The sequence below is a fragment of the Silene latifolia genome, chromosome X, assembly GCF_048544455.1.
Source record: "Silene latifolia isolate original U9 population chromosome X, ASM4854445v1, whole genome shotgun sequence".
Taxonomy (NCBI): domain Eukaryota; kingdom Viridiplantae; phylum Streptophyta; class Magnoliopsida; order Caryophyllales; family Caryophyllaceae; genus Silene; species Silene latifolia.
In genome coordinates, this window is record NC_133537.1 from 214620968 (window position 1) to 214638575 (window position 17608).

Sequence of the window (17608 nt, forward strand, 5' to 3'; positions counted from 1 at the left end):
ATCACTTAGAATGTTGGGCCATCGACCCGAAACTTAAATTTAAATATTTGAAATTTGGGCCGTCGACCCGAGGTCTGAGTCTGAAGTGTTGGAAAGCTGGGTCGTCGACCCGAAATTGAATTTGAAAGACTGGGTCATGGACCCGAAATTTGAACCTGTTAAAAATTTTGAATAAATGGGCCATCGACCCGAATTTTGAATCTGACATCACTTATGATCTTGGGCCATCGACCCGAAATTCGAATTTAAAACGAATCATTTGGATGTTGGGTCGTCGACCAAAAATTTGATTTTGAACTTTGAGATTTGAACCATCTGTTCATAATTCGCAAAAAAAGTTTTTGAAATTTTGAAATGTTGAAATTTTGAAATTTTTGGCATTTTGAAATCGAAACTTGATGGGTGAGCACGAAATGCGACTCAGACATTCTGTATGACCCGTAAATAACGTGGGCATAGCCTGCTACCGTAAAACAAAAAAAAGAAAATAAAACCGTAAGTGTGCACGAGTTTAAATTCAATTATTGACTTGTTGGGAGTAGAAAAGTAAATTGGCCATTCTGGTGCCAAAAGATGGCAAATGGGAATCACAAGTTTGTCGGACGTGGAACGAGGATATCGTATGGCATAGGCGTACTCCCGAGGGCACATGGGAATCAAGATCACTTGGCATTGACAAGGTGGATTAAACTCACGGAGCAACAACGTTAGCTTCGCCTAGACACTAAATGTAACACCCTCATTTATTGCGGAAAAGTAAACATATAATTCTAGATAAAAACTGCATGGATATGTTTGTAATAGGTTCATTTGGGTAAAAACCTGTAATTTTTAAAACCTGAACCTGTTATAAAAATATCCAAATGAGAAGGTGTCAAACATGCAAGGTCCAAAATAAACCTCATAAATAAAACATCGCTAAAGTCGCGAAATAAAGTTATACAACCCAAGTATGAAAAAGGGAGACATATGTCCCTAAAAAGTATATGAGATAAAAAGTGTTCAAGGGTCACAATAAAATAAAGCCAAACTAGGTCCCAAGGTTACTTTGCTCGCTAGCTCGTCCATGTACCCCATATATGCATCACCTACCTGTCAATCGCATTTTATACAAATACGAAAGCCACGGTCAGTGGGGAGTAACTCCGAGTTCTCCCAGCCACGAAATGTCATAATTAATATAACATGTAAACATAAGAATATGAATATGAATAACACATAGCCTTAGCATATAGATGCTAGACAATCATGCTTATCATGTGAACAACAATACGACAACACATAGTCCTAGCATGTGAATACTAGACCGACTCATACTACACTATCATGTGAATCACATAACATCCAGGAATCCAAACTCTATCAACCATAGCCGGCTTGCATCTCACCTTCTATGATTCATAGAATCATTAAACAAGAAAGGACAATATATCTAGAGACAGGCATAAGTTCTTAGGACGGTCAATAGTCACTCTGTAACTCGAGTCTATACCACAAGGTAAGGTAAACACCCTAGTCCTAAACCTGCGCAGACCTAGCGACATGCGGAAAATACCGCATCCAAGACCCATGATCACACACATGAGTGCCCCTAAGGAGTCCACCAAAGGGTTGGCTAGTACTTAAGCTGACCACATACTTCTAAGAGTACGTCAGGAGGTCATGCCCTAACTTGGATATAAGCCCACCAAGCTAAGACACAAAGGCTATTAAGCCGCAAACATACACTCGTCAAAGACTATAAGGGCCTATCTATGACATCGACCGAAGTCACTCACCTAGGACCTAGTCCCAACTGAATGCTTTAGCCTACAACACTTAAGACAAGTAGGACACCCACTTAACCATAAGAGGGGCAAAGAGTCCAACTTTCAAACATAAATGCTAACATTCTATCATGTGAAAGGCTATATAAATGTCTATTCAGCAGACAATCCAACCATATCCTCAATGTCATCAATAACCAAATTATAGCTAACCATCAATATCATAATCCATGAGAATAAGCTAAAATGGCCAAAGGCAAACAAGACTCAAGCATAAGGCAACCAAAACATCCAACAACCAACATGTGAAATAATAATCATGCTCATATGGTTAAAACATCAAGCTACCAACATGTTGAATCATAAATATCAAGGCATCAATATGAAACATTCAATATCAACCAATCTCACCTCAAAGACAAACCCTCGACCCTAGTCCCGCGACGGGTCATTGGTCAAATCGAGGCTGACCGGTTTAAACCTAGTTTGACCAAACTCGTTCGGTCAATCTGGCCCAGCTCAGAGTCTTGGCCTACTTTGGCCGAAATCACAAAATTCATCACAATATCATTCTCATGCTATTTCCAATTTCTATCATGTGAAAAACTATCAACATAAGGAAATATATTCCAACTTACAAAATATCCAATTCAATTAAATTCTCGCATAATAAAATAGTATAAATAACCGTCTCACACAAGGGTAAACTTTTCTATAAATTTTATCGATAAAACGACGCCATTTACTCATACGGACTCCGAATTGAGTGATTCAAGTGGCTAAACCACCTAATTTTTCGATGCCGTTCAATCTGTCCTATTTTTGGAAACATTGGAAAATGTCTCGGTCTGGTATTGACGCGTTCCAACCAACACGCGGACTTGTCACAACACATGATTCCTCATCCAAATTTGTTCTAAACAATAATATACAAATGGTTAACATAAATTAAACATAAGCATACTCATCTTACACCATTCATTCATTTATCAACAAGATCGTCTCAAACAACAACAAACAACAACAACAACATCAACAAACAACAACAAACAACGAATACAACTACTAATGTGACATTAATTCGTCGAGTAACTCGGAATAGTTACCTTAAGTTAGCAAAGAGACAAGTAATAACTTGAGAAAGCTTCTAAAACCCAAAATTACTCTTCATCTTCAACAACATATGAGTCACCTAACTCATCTTCAAATTCTTCACCTATAAGAACAACAAAAACACAATTATTAAGCTTAAATTCGAAACCCTAAAAAAAAAGTGTCTTAAACAAAATTTGGGGGAAATGAAAATAAAGCTTACTAGTAGATGAGGATTGAAGAGAGGATTCCGAATATATAATTTTTATGCGATTTGGTGGAGAAATGAAGAAGTTATGGTGGATTTAGGGATTGTAAGGAGGTTATTTTGAGAGGAATTTGGTGTTTGAGAGAAGGAAGTGATAGAATGAGAATTGAGGAAATGAAAGATGAAGAGGAGACCCATGGAGGATGGAGGGTGCATGGTTTTGGGTAGGGTGTTTGGGTGAGTTTCAATTGTTTACGTTTTGGTTGTTTTACGAAATTAGAAATATTCGTCGAACGCGATTTCCGAGAAAATTAAAGTTCTTAAACACGATTTTACTAAAAGATTAAGTACACATATGCCCAATATCCAAACTCGTTTACCCAACGACCGTAAGAAATGGGAAAATCCCGATTTTACGACTTTTATCCGAAATCTATTTTATCAAAGGAAAAGGTTTAAATATAGTTTAAATCACTTTTAAACATTTCTAAACTATCAAAAATAATTACATTTCTTCAAAATAAAATAAGATTATATTTTATCAAATAGATTTTATTTCAAATAAATTAATATTAAATTAAAATAGATTAAAATATTACTTTTAAAATATAATAAAGGTCTTCGAATTTACGGGGTGTTACAATCATCCCTCCTTTTAAGAAGTTTCGTCTCCGAAACTTAGAAGAAGGAACATTGTATATATGTAGGTCTATCACCTTAAAATCAAGTAAACAAAATCTTCAAAATATGGACGTATGAAGTATAAGTGTCTTTTCAATGGAACGGAAAATCCTCGTCGGCCGTTCAAGAACATCAACATTCCAAATCAAAGACATAAAAATATATATTTTTACACCAACAAATGAGAAAACCAATTATCGGACGTCTCCAATAACGAGCTTTACCACTCATTGACGTTAAAACCAGTGGAAAACATTAAACATTTTCAAAAATCTTTAATTCGAAACTCTATAATAAGGATAATAACTCCACTAGCTATGACCAAACTCTAACTACGACTTTTAAACAACTAAGTAAGGACTACTAACGCGGAGAGTATTTAAGAGAAGGAGAGGAACACTCGAAAGGATAGCTAAAACTCACAAGAATTAGATAAAGGGAAGAGAATTACCTCACGAGAAAAGTTCGGGATATTTAGCTAACATAGAAGATTCAGGCTCCCAAGTTTCTTCTTCGACATTTCCACAACGCCAAAGGATACGAACTAGGGGCACAACTTTGTTTCTAAGTTGCTTGTTTGCTCTTTCGAGGATTCGGATTGGCCTTTCTTCCAAAGTCAAGTTAGGTTCCAAATCTGGGATTTCTTCTTGAATAACATGGCTCGGATCACTAATGTACTTCCTCAACTGAAATACATGGAAGACATCATGAACCTTGCTCAAATTCGAGGGCAACTCCAAACGGTAAGCAACGGGGCCAATCTTCTCAAGCACACGGAAAGGTCCAATGTATTTGGGACTCAGCTTTCCTTTCACACCAAACCGTTTCACCCCTTTCATAGGTGATACCTTAAGGAACACTCGATCATTAACCTCAAAGGCAAGTGGTCGACGACGGACATCGCATAAGATTTACGCCGGTCTTGAGCGGTTTTCATACGCTCTCGAATGATCTGAACCTGATTGATGGTCTCAGTCACCAAATCGGGTCCCAACACATGAGCATCTTGGACTAGATCCCAACAAACAGGACTACGGCACTTCCTACCGTACAAAGCTTCATAAGGTGACATCTTGATAGAGGAATGATAGCTATTGTTGTAGGAGAATTCGACAAGAGGTAAACATTTCTCCCAAGAAGTGTGGAAGTCTAAAGCACAAGCACGGAGGAGGTCCTCTAAAGTCCGGATAGTCCTCTCGACCGCCCATCCGTAGCGGCATGAAAAGCGGTACTCATCGCAGCTTACTACCCATGGCTTTTTGCAAAGCGGTCCGAAACGGGAACGAATCTAGGGTCACGATCTGAAACTATATCCTTAGGCACTCCATGGTAGCGTACTATCTCCCTCACATAGGCCTCAGCTAGGACAACTAAGTTCCATGTCTCCTTGATAGGTATAAATCTAGCACACTTGGTCAATCGATCTACAACCACCCAAACCGCATCTTTTCCGCTAGCAGTCTTAGGTAAAGCCATCACAAAGTCCATGGAGATGGACTCCCATTTCCAAAGGGGAACATCCAAAGGTTGTAGCAAACCTCCGGGTTTCTGATGCTCAATCTTCACTTTCGGACAGGTAAGACACTTGCTAACATACTTTAGGACATCAATCTTCATCCTAGGCCACCAGAACTGTAATCTCAAGTCTTTATACATCTTGTCACCACCAGGATGAATAGAATAAGGAGAAAGGTGAGCTTCATCAAGGATCTTCTTCCTCAACTCGGCTACTCTCGGAACATACATCCTACCTTGGTAACGAAGGTATCCATCACTATCCACCACACAATCCTTAGCTTGCCCAAGTTGGATTTTTGCTTGAATGGACTTGAAAGTAGCATCCTCAGGTAGGCAAGTACGGATCTCACGGTAAAAATCGGGTTATGCACTCAAGGCACTATGATAGTCAAAGCCCTTCCCAACAAGGTTTATCCCTAACTTTTGAAATTCCGTGGTAAGTTCGTCAGGTAACACACGGATAGTGCTCAAAGAGTGACTAGTCTTCCTACTCAAAGCATCGGCCACCACATTTGCTTTCCCTTCATGATAAATCAACTCGGCATCATAATCATTCACCAACTCTAGCCATCTTCTTTGCCTCATATTACATTCTTTCTGGGTAAAGATACACCTCAAACTCTTATGATCGGTATAAATGCGGCAATGAACCCCAATAAGGTAATGCCTCCATGTCTTCAAGGCATGTACCACGGCGGCTAATTCAAGATCATGAGTCGGATAGTTCACCTCGTGAACTCTCAGCTGTCGAGAAGCATAAGCAATAACCCTTCGGTTTTGCATCAAGACACAACCTAGGCCATGCTTTGAAGCATCACAATAAACATCGTAGTCCACACCATCCTCAGGTAAGGTTAACACCGGAGCGGTAGTCAACCTAGTCTTCAACTCTAAGAAGGCATTCTCACACTCATCGGTCCACACATACTTAGACTCCTTCTTCAACAATTGAGTCATCGGTCTAGCTAACTTAGAGAAATCTTTCACGAATCGACGGTAATAACCCGCCAAACCGAGAAAGTTTCGAATCTCAGTCACATTTTTCGGACTATTCCAATCAACAACGGCCTCAATCTTAGAAGGATCTACCATAACACCATTTTTGGATATGACATGTCCAAGAAAAGTGACTTGATGCAGCCAAAATTCACATTTCGAGAACTTAGCATACCACTTTTGACGACGTAGAATGTCTAAGATGATACGGAGGTGTAGGGCATGTTCTTCATCATTCTTTGAGAAAATCAAGATATCATCAATGAACACCACCACACACTAATCGAGGTACTCACTAAAGGTACTATTCATTTGATCCATGAAGATAGCATGAGCATTAGTCAAACCGAAAGGCATCACTTTAAATTCGAAATGACCATATCTCGTGCTGAAAGTAGTCTTAGGAATATCGGACTCACGAACCGGAATTTGATGATAACCCGATCGGAGGTCAATCTTGGAAAAATTAGAAGCACCACGCAATTGGTCAAAGAGATCATCAATTCGTGGAAGCGGATACTTGTTCTTGATTGTCACACGATTGAGTTCACGATAATCAATGCAAAGTCGCATAGATCCATCCTTTTTCTTTACAAAGAGGACGGGGGAACCCCAAGGAGAAGCACTAGACCTAATAAAGCCTTTCTCAATCAAGTCATCAAGTTGAACTCTCAACTCCTTCAATTCGGAAGGTGCCATACGATAAGGAGCTTTAGCAATAGGACCGGTTCCGGGAACTAGGTCAATAAAAAATTCAACATCTCTTTCAGGAGGAATCCCGGGTAATTCATCGGGAAATACATCCGGAAATTCACATACAATGGGAACATCCTTCAAGGGAGGAAGAGAAGGAGAATTAGGAGTAGTCGCTACACATAGAAATGCTTGATGACCCTTCTTCAACGCATTGACCATTTTCATGGCCGAGATCAACTTCACACCAGTTTGCTTTCTAACTCCTGGATAAGATACGCGAGTACCCAAAGGGCTTTTAAGAACAATCTTTTGATCTCGACATTCAAATCGAGCATGGTATGTAGATAACCAATCCATGCCCAAAATAACATCAAACTCCTCAAGTGGAAATCGAAGGAGATTAGCCGGGAAAATAGATTCCGCTATCGATATAGGAACATCCGAATAAAAATAAGAACAAGAGAAGATGTCGCCAGAGGGTAAAGATATTGATGTACTATCTCCAAGTGAAGGTTCAAGAGGTAACTTGTCGGAGAATTTCATCGATATAAATGACAAAGAAGCACCGGTATCAAATAAAACCAAACAAGGGACATCAAATATTAAGAACGTACCAGTGACTATGTCTGGGTGTGCCTCAGCCTCAGCACGGCTCATCACAAAGATGCGACCTCTCGGCCTCTCAGGAACAACAGGAGTAGTAGTAGTCTTCTTCTCAGGACACTCATTAGCCTTGTGTTAAGGCTTGTTGCAAGAGAAACACACAATTTGCTTATCAAAGAAACGAATTCCGGGATGCAAAGGCTTCTTACAATGATAGCACATACGACCCTTAGGATTTTTGTCGTTGCTAGGAGATAGAACACGAGCACCTTGATTTGCTTGTCCACTCAGAACAAACCTCTTCTTGTTAGGATAAGAGGGGGAAGAAGTAGGCACAAAGGGTCTAGAAGGAGCAACATAAGGCCTAGAAGTGGAGTAGAGTGGCCTCTTGCCAAGGGAAGTATGAGAAGCACGAGCCTCTTCATCAATAGCCCGAATAGAGCTCTCGGCCCATAATGCATCATCATAGATTGAGACAAAGGAAGTAGAATCCCTACGGATCAAGCTCTTAAGCTTTGGAGTAAGCTTGTCAAGGTAAAAGAAAGCCTTTTCTTCTTCATTTTTGACAAGTCTAGAAGCATAGTGAGCAAGTTCATTGAACTTGTCGGTAAAGGCTTGGACAGAAAGACTTCCTTGCTTTAAATTCATAAATTCTTTGAGCCTTTGTTGTTTCAGCTCTTTTGGATAGAACCTAGCCTCAACTAGATCCTTAAAGCGATCCCAACCAAAGCCAGGCTCAAGAGTGGAAGTAGAACTAGTCATGGACCACCATCTATCAGCTTCTTTCACAAGGAAATGAGAAGCCAATTTCACTTTGTCTTCTTCACGAACATCATACAAGGCAAAGCTTTTCTCCAATTCACGAAACCATTCGGTGAGTGCCACCGGATCTACTTCACCACCATAAGTTTGAGTCTTATTTCGAGTCAATCGACTTGCCACCCAAGTGTAAGAACCGGTCTTTCACCTTCCGAAACCGAGGAGGGGAGGAAGAGGAGGTTGGTTTTGTAGGTTTTGTTGTATGTCTTGCTGGTTCTGGAGAATCTGAGTAAGAGCTTGTAAGATTGCATTATCAACGTTTCTTGTAGGAGCCATCTTGCAAAAGAGAACATTGGTTAGCACCTAACAAATAGCAATCACAAAGAGACTACAACATAAGGTCCTAAGTCTACCCATCCTACCCATCTCTCAAGTTTATTATTTTAAGGTCAAGTTATTTTTATCGGGGGTGCACAAACGTGCGTCGGGAGTAAATATGCTCTGATACCAACTGTAACACCCTCATTTATTGCGGAAAAGTAAACACATAATTCTAGATAAAAACTGCATGGATATGTTTGTAATAGGTTCATTTGGGTAAAAACCTGTAATTTTTAAAACCTGAACCTGTTATAAAAATATCCAAATGGGAAGGTGTCAAACATGCAAGGTCCAAAATAAACCTCATAATTAAAACATCGCTAAAGTCGCGAAATAAAGTTATACAACCCAAGTATGAAAAAGGGAGACATATGTCCCTAAAAAGTATATGACATAAAAAGTGTTCAAGGGTCACAATAAAATAAAGCCAATCTAGGTCCCAAGGTTACTTTGCTCGCTAGCTCGTCCATGTACCCCATATATGCATCACCTACCTGCCAATCGCATTTTATACAAATACGAAAGCCACAGTCAGTGGGGAGTAACTCCGAGTTCTCCCAGCCACGAAATGTCATAATTAATATAACATGTAAACATAAGAATATGAATATGAATAACACATAGCCTTAGCATATAGATGCTAGACAATCATGCTTATCATGTGAACAACAATACGACAACACATAGTCCTAGCATGTGAATACTAGACCGACTCATACTACACTATCATGTGAATCACATAACATCCAGGAATCCAAACTCTATCAACCATAGCCGGCTTGCATCTCACCTTCTATGATTCATAGAATCATCAAACAAGAAAGGACAATATATCTAGAGACAGGCATAAGTTCTTAGGACGGTTAATAGTCACTGTGTAACTCGAGTCTATACCACAAGGTAAGGTAAACACCCTAGTCCTAAACCTCGCGAGACCTAGCGACATGTCATGCGGAAAATACTGCATCCAAGACCCATGATCACACACATGAGTACCCCTAAGGAGTCCACCAAAGGGTTGGCTAGTACTTAAGCTGACCACATACTTCTAAGAGTACGTCAGGAGGTAATGCCCTAACTTGGATATAAGCCCACCAAGCTAAGACACAAAGGCTATTAAGCCGCAAACATACACTCGTCAAAGACTATAAGGGCCTATCTATGACATTGACCGAAGTCACTCACCTAGGACCTAGTCCCAACTGAATGCTTTAGCCTACAACACTTAAGACAAGTAGGACACCCACTTAACCATAAGAGGGGCAAAGAGTCCAACTTTCAAACATAAATGCTAACATTCTATCATGTGAAAGGCTATATAAATGTCTATTCAGAAGACAATCCAACCATATCCTCAATGTCATCAATAACCAAATTATAGCTAACCATCAATATCATAATCCATGAGAATAAGCTAAAATGGCCAAAGGCAAACAAGACTCAAGCATAAGGCAACCAAAGCATCCAACAACCAACATGTGAAATAATAATCATGCTCATATGGTTAAAACATCAAGCTACCAACATGTTGAATCATAAATATCAAGGCATCAATATGAAACATTCAATATCAACCAATCTCACCTCAAAGACAAACCCTCGACCCTAGTCCCGCGACGGGTCATTGGTCAAATCGAGGCTGACCGGTTTAAACCTAGTTTGACCAAACTCGTTCGGTCAATCTGGCCCAGCTCAGAGTCTTGGCCTACTTTGGCCCAAATCACAAAATTCATCACAATATCATTCTCATGCTATTTCCAATTTCTATCATGTGAAAAACTATCAACATAAGGAAATATATTCCAACTTACAAAATATCCAATTCAATTAAAGTCTCGCATAATAAAATAGTATAAATAACCGTCTCACACAAGGGTAAACTTTTCTATAAATTTTATCGATAAAACGACGCCATTTACTCATACGGACTCCGAATTGACTGATTCAAGTGGCTAAACCACCTAATTTTTCGATGCCGTTCAATCTGTCTTATTTTTGGAAACATTGGAAAACGTCTCGGTCCGGTACTGACGCGTTCCAGCCAACACGCGGACTTGTCACAACACATGATTCCTCATCCAAATTTGTTCTAAACAATAATATACAAATGGTTAACATAAATTAAACATAAGCATAATCATCTTACTCCATTCATTCATTTATCAACAAGATCGTCTCAAACAACAACAAACAACAACAACAACAACAAACAACAACAAACAACGAATACAACTACTAATGTGACATTAATTCGTCGAGTAACTCGGAATACTTACCTTAAGTTAGCAAGAGACAAGTAATAACTTGAGAAAGCTTCTAAAACCCAAAATTACTCTTCATCTTCAACAACATATGAGTCACCTAACTCATCTTCAAATTCTTCACCTATAAGAACAACAAAAACACAATTATTAAGCTTAAATTCGAAACCCTAAAAAAAAGTGTCTTAAACAAAATTTGGGGGAAATAAAAATAAAGCTTACTAGTAGATGAGGATTGAAGATAGGATTCCGAATATATAATTTTTATGCGATTTGGTGGAGAAATGAAGAAGTTATGGTGGATTTAGGGATTGTAAGGAGGTTATTTTGAGAGGAATTTGGTGTTTGAGAGAAGGAAGTGATAGAATGAGAATTGAGGAAATGAAAGATGAAGAGGAGACCCATGGAGGATGGAGGGTGCATGGTTTTGGGTAGGGTGTTTGGGTGAGTTTCAATTGTTTACGTTTTGGTTCGTTTCGACAGAAATTAGAAATATTCGTCGAACGCGATTTCCAAGAAAATTAAAGTTCTTAAACACGATTTTACTAATAGATTAAGTACACATATGCCCAATATCCAAACTTGTTTACTCAACGACCGTAAGAAATGGGAAAATCCCGATTTTACGACTTTTATCCGAAATCTATTTTATCAAAGGAAAAGGTTTAAATATAGTTTAAATCACTTTTAAACATTTCTAAACTATCAAAAATAATTACATTTCTTCAAAATAAAATAAGATTATATTTTATCAAATAGATTTTATTTCAAATAAATTAATATTAAATTAAAATAGATTAAAATATTACTTTTAAAATATAATAAAGGTCTTCTAATTTACGGGGTGTTACACATCCCCTCTCGAAGAGAGAAGAAACCAACCCGTTCTAACAAGGAATTGTTCGTTCTGACCCAAATTAGTTGGCGAAGCCATGTTTTCAAGGTGTATCCATTTGTGACTACAGAATGAGTAGAAGACGTTTTTTTTTTAAAAAAAAAATGATGAAAAAATGAGAAAAAGAGAAAAATTGGAAAAATTAAAAAAATGAAAAATGAAAAGTGATGAAAGAAAAAAGGAAAAAAGAAAAAAAAGATGTTGAAGTTATTGCGGAATGCTTTTTGGTTGAATGTCGAAGTTACGGAAGCCAGAATTCAAGTCAAGTACCCATAGTTGAAGTTCAATGGGCGAAGCCCAAATGCTTAAGTAGTAACCTCTTTACCCCCTAAGTCCTTCCTGAGACAGCTACAAGGGGATAGTCGGGAATTTGAGAATCATTCCGCTTGTGTTGTTATACCCAGCCTTTAGGGTCCAGACATGGAAATTTGAACCCACATCATTTTTCAACCCATTTGCACTCGTGGTTCATCAAACCCAAGACACCCATTCCAACCACATCAGCAGCCATAGCCCTTGGCCTTAGCACCACAAAACAAACCTTCAGAATGATGGTTAACCATTCCAACTTGTTATTACCAAGCTCCACATCCCAAAAGATCCAAGCCTTTTACACCTAACCCCAAACACGGGATTTAACGGTACTTTACAGGCTAGAATGGGATATGACATGATACCTTAGGTAAAACCTTCGATTGTGTACACACAATAAAAATGCCATGTTTATGCACCATGATCGAACTATGTCGGATTTGATTTCGCTCCACGCGAATACGTAGGCAGTCCTTCAGAATAAGGGATTCAATCCACTCATCAACCAAGTTGTCATCTTGTTGGTTTCTTACGGGTCTTAACCAAGTCCAAATGAAGCCACCTTTGTTTGAGTCAGTCTTAGTACTTGATGTAAGCTAGGATAAGGATATAGGTTCAGATGAATAGTATCAAGTCTCAGAATGAGCTTTATCGAACGGTTTAGGCAAAGATGTCGAGTCATATAGATGTAGGTTTGTGTTGGGAACATAACATATGAAAAACCCGCTGAAAAGAAAGAAGGCGTGGAAGAAAAATAGTAAAAGCCCGCTGAAAAGAAAGAAGGCGGTGTCAAGAAATGATGAATACTCGCTGAAAAGAAAGGAGGCGAGGAGAAGAGTGGCAGAATGTTCCAAACAAGAGTGATGTGTGATGTCCAACTGTTTTCATAAAATCAGTCTGTGTTTAGTATAACAACCCGACCCACCACGGTCGTAACACAACCCAATAAGATGGGATATGTACCTTTGGGCCCATTATTTGTCCTCACTTAAGCCCAAAAGCACAAGGCCTTGTTGCTAAGTGGTGGGTGGAATCCTTTATAAACATATCACAACCTCCTCAATTCCCCGATGTGGGACAACCTTACTCCCAATAACTTGGGGTGTTACAATCTCCCCCACTTAAAGACCACAACGTCCTCGTTGTGCCCCCAACTTGACCGCAGCCAAACCCAGAATCCTCCCCCGCTAGTTGTGTGACCCGGGTACTCCCGACCACGGGCTCACCATACGGTCGCAGGGTCGCTCTGATACCATTTATAACAACCCGACCCACCACGGTCGTAACACAACCCAATAAGATGGGATATGTACCTTTGGGCCCATTATTTGTCCTCACTTAAGCCCAAAAGCACAAGGCCTTGTTACTAAGTGGTGGGTGGAATCCTTTATAAACATATCACAACCTCCTCAATTCCCTGATGTGGGACAACCTTACTCCCAATAACTTGGGGTGTTACAGGATGATTTTGTGGGGATGGGCTTGCCTTCCATCATCGATAGGGAAACCAGGAGCTAGTCCGGGTTCATCATAGAATCATCTAAAGGCTTGTGTTAAGCATTGGGTTTGATAGAGGTTTTCTACCGCCAGACAAGGAATAGGTAAAGGAATCAAACACAGGATCCTAGTGTAGTAGTGTACCTTACATTTTGAAACGAGACATATTTCCACCCCATGGATGCCTTTGAGTGTGTTGTGCATTTTATCATATTTCGGAATGATTGAGGATGGGAAACAAGACACATTTGGAAATGAAACTGCAACTTTTTATTGGAAAGGCAATTGCTTAACAGACTCAAAGGAACGATTCCTAGGACACACCCTAGGTCATCGCGGGACAAACGACTCAACTTCAAGAAAAGAAAGTCCTAGACTCGACTCAACTAAGAAAAGAAAACAGATCCCGACTCATAATTTTTCAAATCTGGTCTTGAGCTTTCCCTTGTTCAGCTGTCAGCTTAGATGCTCGGTTCTAGTCCTTGATCCCTTTGATGGTCTGCCTCCATCCCGAGGTAGTCCTCTGACGATCTACGCCAGTGACAAAGGTTGGTGAACCGAATTGTCTTTTATTAACTTCGTTAACGAGAGGAGTACATTCTAGAGCAAGACTCCCGACTTGAATTTCATTCTTCGGGTTTGGCAAGAATTCAAAGCAATCCACAAATATTTTCCCGATAAACACCCCTTTCAAGTGACATGGGCGGATAAGATGGGAATAATTGACATAGTCTTCGACAGAAACAAAGTTTGCGTGATCGCTAAATGGACTGGTGATGTTATTGGGTTTAACAGTTGGGATTGGGAGTGTTCCATTCTCAATCATGTCTTGAATTTCGTGCTTCAGTCGATAGCACCTTTTAGTATCATGGCCTTTCCCTTGGTGAAAGGCACAGTAGGCATTGGGTTTATACCATTTACCTTGTTGATCAGCGGGAGGGTCCGGAGTTGGACCGATAGGTTTTAGCTTTCCCTGGGCCATGAGCCTTTGGAGAGCGTATGTATAAGTGCATCCGATATCGGTGAATGCCCTAGGTGTTTGGCGCTCCGGCTTCTTCGATTGCCCTTCTAACAGATTGATGCCTTCATCTAAATGGGTCGTTGCTGGGGCTTTGGTCCTAGACGATGAGGCCCCTTGGTATCCTTTTGGCTTCTCAACTTCTGCCATTCGGACGTCATCTTCTACCTTTATCCCGATTCTTATCCATTCTTTCAAAGAACCAAAATTCTTGTATTTCAGAGCATTGCGGTAAACAGGTCGTAGATTATTTACGAACTTATCTACCATTTCTACTTCATCAGGCTTCTTGGCTAATTTCACGCTTTCAGCGCGCCATCTTGCAAGGAATTCAGTAAAGCCATCTTTTTCTTTCTGCGTCATAACCTCTAACGTTCTTATATTGGTCCGAATCTCGACATTATCAGCATAGTGCTTGCAGAACTCCACCGTAATATCTTCGAAAGTGGGGAAGTTCTTAAGGTCAAGATTGTAGAACCACGCCTTCGGGTGTTCATCCAGAGATTGAGCGAAAATTTCAAAGAGCATTTCAGCAGGTACTTCTTTCAGTGCTAAGTACCCCTTATAGGCCTTAACATGGTGGACCAGATCTTTTGTGCCCTTAAACTTTGGGATATCAGTGAGCACCATGTTTGTGGGAAACTTATCCTGAACTGGGGCATAGGCCCTAGCATTTTCGTAGTGGATGTTCTTCCCCTGGGAGAGTTTCAGACGGTCTTCAATGAATTTGAACCGTTTCTCCATATCAGTCAGAGGTGGGGTGGAGGAATCTTCACCCAGCTTGGATTCGATCACATCCATTCTAGCCCTCATGAGGTTCACGGCCTCAGTGAGTTTGTTAACAACGTCTTCCATTGCTTGAAGTCGGGTTTTTGGCGGCCTTTCTACAAGAAAACCCCGAACTGAGTCAATATTCAAATGTAAGAGCCCCTGCACACTTAAGGACACGACACCAACTTGACTCAAACAAATACTCGACTTAAGACTGAGCTAACCGAATGGTTCGACTCACGGTTGGATTTAGAGATCGATTCATTTTGGACTCGACAAAACGACACGACCCAAACCATCATAACTCGATTCTAAACTGGACTCGGTGTGACTAAACCCGTGATTGGACCAACATAGCCCATAGGTTTAAGTGAAACGCCCTAAATGGCTTAGCTTGGACGTTTCTGTGGACTATCCTAGACCAATTGGTCGACCCACATTACTCGAAGCCCAAGAGGTGAGATTGGGTGACTCAACAAGGTCGTGTTCAAGATACCTAGGACGAAACACGCCTAGCCAAACACGGCTAGGACCCGGACACGACTCGACGCATTTCATGCTTGATTAAGGTTCGAGAGGCATTTTGGATTGAATTTGAAAAAAACGGATAATCGATTTGAAAATGAGAATTAAAATGGGCAACATGCCGGCTATAAAAGCTCATTTTGGGCCGAAAAAATCTAGTCCTACTTGGGCAGCATTCCGCATTTTTAAAACCATGCTATTTTGAAAGTAAGTTGTTGAAAAGTTCGGTTTTGAAATTGACGTGGAAAATTTGAAAAAAGACTCGGGAAATTCACCTTGCACATTGTCATTCTCATGTTATAAGGATGTATGCTCCTAGACATTTCTAAGTCTCGGCAAGTCTTCTACAAGAAGGTCTATGCCCTCCGTCCTTTTGGGTCTAATAGACCAAGGGCCTTTAGGTAGAGTACCTAGAAGAGCATCCCCACCCTCAAGAACAACGACGAGGCGGAGCGGAAGCAAGCAATGTGCAAGCACCAGGCATAGTGGGACGTCGCCCTCCACGCGTCACAAAGAAGCGCTGGGACGGCCCGGGAAAGTCCTTAAGGGTTTATGCATGAATCGTAGCACTACGAGTAATGTTTTACTTTCCAATACTTTCTTTTCAAGTTTCACCTCGGAGGAAAAGACCCTAGAAACAAAGTGTAACTATTCCTCTTTTCCCCAGCGGAGTCGCCAAACTGTGGACAACGCCCGCGGGATCTGCGTCTGCGGGATCCACACTAGGCATTATCGACTCAAGGTTCTTTCGAATCGAATTAAGACGAATTAGAGTCGCCACCAAGTTTTATGGGAACTTGGAACCGTTCAAGTCAACTTTACACCTTTCATCGAAAAGCATAAAGCCAATCGATTACGAGTGATTAAAGATAAAGACTTGTACCCTGTATCACTCGATTTGAATGACTCTAGTAATCCAATGGTATTTAGATGGATCCACAAACCATAGATCTTGAGTAAGGGGTGAGGGTACGTGTTAGGAAGCCCATAAGGACACCTAACCCCACCCGTCAATAACGGCCTCTACTAAGTCAAGTATCGGAATAGCCAAACAACCACAATAAATGGATACAAGAACAATATTAAGTGCAAATGCAATGCATGCTCATGATCAATCCTCCGACGCTCCCGTTCATCCCGCCAATCCCGGGCCGGGGTAATCTCAATAACATCTCAGAGACAAGTCCTGCAGAACCAGCCTGGGGAAACCAATGCAAGTGCTCATGATATGAAATGCAAACAATATTATACTTACCTTCCCAGACACGAGGCTGGGGAAACCAAATCATATAATCATCTCAGTCACGAGCTGAGGTAGTCAATAATCAAATGATCTCAGTCACGAGCTGAGGTAGTCAATAATTAAATCATCTCAAAGAAACCAACCAACAACCATATATCATCCATCACAATTCCAAACAATTCAACCAATACAAACAGATAATATCATTTAAGTAAACATTAAAGTGATAGAGTAGCTATCCTACCTTGATAGCAAATTTCCAACTGAGCAGCTCAACAAGAATCCGAATAATTAAAGCAACCGAACCCGATTACAATTTCTTCACAATCGTCACCTAATCAAAATATTATAAGTCTTCCATCAATTACTATTTATTACCTCCCATA

At 40.2% G+C, this 17608-nt stretch overlaps 1 long non-coding RNA gene across 1 annotated transcript; it reads right to left on the bottom strand.

The window, feature by feature from the left end:
* Positions 1-1035: 1035 nt before the first annotated feature.
* Positions 1036-3281, bottom strand: LOC141621700 (uncharacterized). The gene is made up of 3 exons (XR_012532591.1): positions 3082-3281; positions 2873-2982; positions 1036-1092 (listed from the first exon to the last, which is right to left on the bottom strand). It is a non-coding gene; the product is annotated as an uncharacterized LOC141621700 (long non-coding RNA).
* Positions 3282-17608: the final 14327 nt, after the last annotated feature.